Raw genomic sequence first — 6,258 nt, forward strand, 5'->3', positions numbered from 1 at the left:
GGGTCGCTATGGTCACCGTGACTCCTGGGGGGGGCAGGCCCCGCCCCCTCCCGCCTCACCCAGCCCTCAGTGGGCGCCCGGAGTCTGACAGAGGGGTTCAACCAACAGACCGGACACGGGTGGCATGACGTCACAATCTCGACATGACGTCACAATCGCTAGCCCAGCCGAGTTAGAACACACCCGAGCGTTCTGTTCCCACACACACAGCTCCCAGGGCAGCCCCCCCTCGCCTGCCGGGGGACACGGGCTGGGCCCAGCGCTCACCGTGCGGGGGGGGCCCCTCGGACACTCTGTCCCAGCTGCCCCGTGGGGATCGGTCCTGAGTGAGTCAGGCGGGGTCCTGCCTTCGGGACCGCCTGGGCTCTCGGCCAGCTCTAGGATTCCCTGTAGTCGAGGGGGAGCCATGTTCTTGCCCCAGTTCCTCAAAAGAAAAAGCTGTACCAACAAAAGATGAAATTATGCCGATTAAAATACCACCCCCTTAAGCAATGTTAACATATTGGCAAAAGTTTCAATGCAGACAAGGCAAAAAAAAAAAAAAAAATCTCTCTCGCTAAAGAAGTGGCCCGATGAAACTGGGGCATTTATTTTAGAAGCAAGAGCCCTCGGTCTGGTAATAAGAACGTTCTTGAGTCGCAAGTTTATTGGAGCGATACTGAGACCGGAAAGCACCAGTGGCCACAGTCTCAGGGTTGGTATGACTGGCAATTAGATAACAGTTCTATGTGCTGTCATTTTTAAAAGCAGAGCAGTGAGGAAACATGGATTGCTATGAACCAGCTGGGCTCTGGGTGAATTTATCAGTGACTAATGAACCAGCCTCCTACAGTAGAACTGCTTGCCAAGATCCTGTTCGCTATAATCTAAACGGTATTGCTACATGTAACACTGACTCATACCGTACATAATGGCATGGCCATTAGTCAGTTCAATTCAAAGAGACTTTGTTGTCCTGACAAGGTGGGCAAGTTGCCAAAGTGTAAAAAAAGAGGCAGCCCTCATTTCTCTGCTAGAGAGGTAGCAGAGCACCCTCCAGAAGATGCTTAGATATTGTTTGATCCATTTCTGATCAGCCGGCAGGTTGCCACAGAGTGCGATCTCTCTCTCTCCCTCTTCTCAGAAGGTCGGGGTGGGTGTTCGACGCTGCTTTTTGATGGGACATCTTTTGACTCTTGATAACTTGAGGAAGTTTCTTTTCAGGCGTATTTCAGACACTGGTGCAGAAAGTGCCTCCTGTCGCAATTTTTTCTGTCTCTCGTTAGTTGTATAGCCTGTCTTCTGTGGGTATGAATCGTTGAGACCACCCAGACGGTGCACTTTTTCAGGGGATATGCTCAAAAGAGTAATTTCTCCCGGTAGGCTGGCTGGCTTAGTTCTGGGCCCCTGACCTGCAAGTAAAGATCCAGCAGCTCCTCTCAAACCACAGGCCCTGAGGGCAGGGCAGGAAGCAATGCAAATGCAGCCCCCAGTCAATAAGGCCCCAGGCCCTGGTGCAGGGCGAGGCAGCAAAGCAAACAGTCCTACAGTTAGTAAGGCCCAGCCCTGGTTCAGGGTGGGGCAGGCAAACACCTTTCCCTAGACACAAGCAGGGAGGGAGAGACTGCCACCCGGTATGTGGGATGGCAAGGGGGACACAGGCCCTGCCTACTTCCCAGCCCAGGGCCCTAGCAGTGGCAGCCTTGGCTACCCCTGGGGTCAGCGGGGATCCGATCCTCAACACACTGACACACTTTAGTGTTATTAGGTCAGCCTGACAGTCGTCGGCTTCCCCTAGGCCACTTCCTAACTCCCTCTCAGCATCGGTCTGGCTCCACACTGGCTGTTGGTCCTCAGGGTTGTGGTAGTCTGCACCCTGGGGCAGGGTAAAGAAGGTCTCCTCTTCGGAATACGGGCCCAACGGTCAGCCTCTGCCAGGTCCTCAGGGCCTCCTGGCTTGGGAGCTCAGTGCAGGCCTCTGTTTCCTCTGGCAGCTGGGGCCTTCCTGAGCTCCTGGGCTGGGCTTTTATGCTCCCTGCCCCACCCCTTGGCCTCTGTGGTGTTAAAAGGGGCAGGACCCGGCTCAGAGAGTGGTTCTTCCCCCTCAGGGTCAGTGAGCGGCCACCCCTGCTCACTACACTTCCATAGGCCTGAATGGACCTCTTTGAGTTTCCCCGGTAATTTCAGCATCATGCCCATAACTTCTATTTGGGCTAGAACATCTCTTTAAAATAGGCCAATGATCTTGATTGAAAGGCTTCACGTGATGACGAATCCACCACATCCCTAAGTAAGTTGTCCTATTGTTTAATCAGCTTCATTGTTCTAACTGGTATCTTATTTCCAGCGTCAGCTTGTCTAGCCTCGATTTCTAGCCATGGGATCTCAGTACGCCTTTGTCAGCTAGAATAAAGAGCCCTCTTATCAAAAATCTCTTCCCCCCCATAGGTGCTTGTAGACCACGATCAAGCTTTTGAGAGTTTTTGCTTTGTTCCATCCGACGTCATTGGCAGGAACAGGAAATTCACGGCTGTCATTTTGAGTTGTACCCCACAGAAGACAACAGAACTTACACAGGCCTTTAACAGAAGTGGCTTACCTGCTTGCACACAATGTACGCGCTGCATTCAGCCTCCTGCCAGGTTTCTAATCGGACTCTGGCTTGGACCACATGCTGTAGATCACTGGCCTGGAATACAAAGTTTGTACTGATCATTTATATTGTGTGTGTACTGGCTATAGGACGGCCAGGGCAAATCTGAGCGACGCTGCCACTCCGTGCGCCAGGTTGTAACCCCATTGACGCAAATCCGAGTGAACGGGGTTGCAACCTGGTGCTTTGCCCCCCAGCCCCACTTCTTCTTAGCATCAGAAGGCTCATCATACACCCCCAAGAAAGTCCACCACCACCCCCAGTTGAGAACCTCTGTCCTAGAAGGTAGGAAAAGGGTGGCACATTACAATCTGCCACCATCAGTGTGGCCTCTGCTCCCTAGTGTAAATCCCCCCACCCCCATGTGAAAACTAGTTTTGCCCGTGTCATTCAGGGACTCAGAGAATAGATGTCTCCCCGCCTAACTATATATACACATTTGCTGCCCTGCCTTCAGTGAGCCAGTGTCCTTCCCCAGTTTGCTTGTCGGGCCAGTGTGGTTCCGTCTCCCAGAGGCATTGCAGGGAATCTAGCCGCTAGCCTAGTCTAAAGCAATCCCACTGGGTGAACACTACATGCGCAAGGCAGGTGGTCTGCGTGTGAATGTTTCCTCCTTAAATACTATGCAATTTCTTTTGTGACAATGTGTGCATCATGAGGAGATATTTTCCATACTATTAAAACTAATTGTGCTCTGTGTTTCATAGTAAAAGCCTCCAGGGAGAGACTGAATTTGAGCATTTTGAACAGAAGAATGAACATTAAAAAGGAATTCCTATAGTATAGTGGGAGGTCTTGGCTTTTCACATCTCACGTTATCCCTGTTCCCTACCATGCGGGGGCTTTAGGATGTGGTTTGCTCAATTATTAGGACTCTAAAATACTGTATAAATCATGGTATACCCCCAAGCCTCCGTCGCTCTGGCCTTGTCTAGATTAGGAATTAAAGGATGTTAGCATATGCAACTAGGATGTTAGAAACTGTGCTAACACTTGGGCTCTTCTCTCGGTAGTCAGTGCAACCAGTTTAGAGCCACACATCAGAGCCTCCACTACCTTATCTGTGCGAGTCTTTCCGCATGTTGGTTGGTAACTTGCCTTATAGCCGGTTCTGGACAAAGGCTTTCAGTTTGTGCACAGAGCTCAGAGGTCAGCACCGCTGGGCAACAGAGCAAGGGCTGCGATTCTCCAAGGGGTGGATGTGCCTGACTCCCGTTGCATTGGACTGAAAACGAGCACACCAAGTATCACACCAAATTCAGCCAGTGGAGATGAGCAGAGCCATTTGGACAAAGAGTCAGCTGGAACGGTTATCCAAAGCTCAGACTGCCTCTTCATTGGAGCTTCATGAAGGAAGAAGGAACTTCTTCCCCACACACCTTACTCGTCTCAGATTGGCAGACTCTCCAAATCCCAGCGTGGGCGCTCCGCACCTATGAACAGCTGGCCAATTATTCGAAACATGGATGCAAGTGCCTAACGTTATGCATCCAGCATTTGAACATTTTGGCCTTGGTGCATATGATCCGTGGAGGTCAAAGGCGCAGGAGGGAGAAATTAATTACAGAATGAGAGAAGCACTGTTCAGCAACAGACCTGGACTGCTTTCCAGTCCCTCTGCATGCTACAGTTTGCGGGGTGGTAGAACCTTGCGGCCTTTATGGAGAAACGAGTCTCATTCTTGATGGCTGGCTGCGCTGTGGGGTTTTAGACGTATTGATTTAGAGTGCTGGCTCTCATTGCGGGCCGGCTCCACCCTGAGGCTGAAGTACAGGCGTTTGCATAGCGGGGGCAGGGGAGAAGAGATCCGGCTTTGCTTCCGGTTTTCAACATGGTGCTTAAAGTGGGGAAAGGTAAGAGAGAAAATAGGGCAGACAGAGAAGACCTTTGCCCAGACTAGTTCTCCCAGGTACAAGCATAATACAAATAAACCAAAAGAAAAGATGGAAAAAGTACAAAAGAAGAATCTGACCAACACCACACTGCACTTAGTGCACACTGCATCATGAGCACACACCTGGTTTATTTCTTTACATTGACGGGGTTGCGGCTTTAGTGCAGTGGGATCAAGCACACAAGCCACAGGCTGCTTGTTTGTGGGCCACACGGCACATTCAGGATCAGCAGAATCTCACCTTTCATTATTAAACAAAGTTTCGTACTTTCAGGGTTCTGAAGAAAATCTTCCAACTGCAAACCCTGTGTTACTTTTGCAGTCTTCTCACCATCTCAAAGGTGAGGCCTTCTCTGCCCACTGTTCATCTCATTGTTGTGCTAAATCTGCAAATTAATGAGACTTTAAACACCAGTATTAACTATGTCTTTGCTTAAATCAGCAGTGGAAAGGGGTAGGGATTGACCCTAAATTGGATGATACTACATGGAAGGAATCACTGGGAAGAAAGAAGGAGCAATATAAAAGCCAGGGGAAAAAGAGAAAGGAGGATGAGAAAAGAAGAACAAAAATAGCAAGGATCCTAACGGGAAGCAGAATTTTCTTCCAGTTGATGCAGAATATACCTCAAAGGGACTGAACGCAATAAATGAGTGTCAGTAAAACGTTGACATAGGCCAGACTCCCCCATTGCCCTCCATGGATGATTGGTTGTGGGTTGAGGACAGCCATGTCTTTTTACATTGCCCACTGACCATCATTAAAGTGAGATTTCACTCCCCCCAACCCCGCCCAGCAAGATTTTGACACCCCTGCCTTGGGGAACATAGCAGCGTAACTGCTTTTCATCTCGGCTAGCAAATTCAGTCCTCAAGCAAGTACATTTTACCAAGCCCTACTGGGGAATAATGATTCTTTCCCCTCAGCTGCACTTAGCCAAGCTGAGAACATTTAACTCTTTCATCCTTGTCTCTCAAAATCTCCAGGATCCGATATTAAAATGCAGCCAGAGATTTTCCATTGCTGTTTATTTTGGGACTGATCAGCACAGTACAATCACAGGCATGTACCGTACACCAGGCCTAGCTTGAGTTCTTGTTAACCTGACGCTCCCAATCCAACGCAGCAGAGTCCTGAAGCACCTTATAGACTAACAGATGAATTGGAGCATAAGCTTTCATGAGCCAAAGACCCACTTCGTCAGATGCATCTGACAAAGTGGGTCTTTGCCCACAAAAGCTTATGCTCCAATTCATCTGTTAGTCTATAAGGTGCCACAGGACTCCTCATCGCTTTTGCAGATCCAGACTAACATGGCTACCCCTCTGATACTTGAATCCAATGCAGGTTTAGTTTCCCCAGTCGCAGGCCGAGCCCTGAGGAAACCACTCTTACCTGTTTCCAAGGCACATTCAAAAGGGAGGCCAATTGCTTTGAAATATTTAATGCTAGTTCTCGGAAGATCTTTTAAAACAACAGATGCAAAGGCAGAGCTCGCCAAATGAAAACCACGGGCGTGTGCAGTTCCAGGCGTTCCCCTTGCAGCTGTAACGACGTCTGCGTTGAAGGTATGGCAGGCAGATGTGGTGTAGCCTCTGTGCACACAAACATGGGCCCAGAGCCATAGGAGGGATGTAGAAAGGGGCAGTATTGTGAACAAGAAAGCATCAGACGTTTAATAGATTAACAGACGTACGACAGGTTTGGAGGATTACAAACCGATTTTAGTTGT

The sequence above is a fragment of the Pelodiscus sinensis genome, chromosome 9 (genome assembly GCF_052426305.1).
Source record: "Pelodiscus sinensis isolate ZL-2025 chromosome 9, ASM5242630v1, whole genome shotgun sequence".
Classification (NCBI taxonomy): Eukaryota; Metazoa; Chordata; order Testudines; family Trionychidae; genus Pelodiscus; species Pelodiscus sinensis.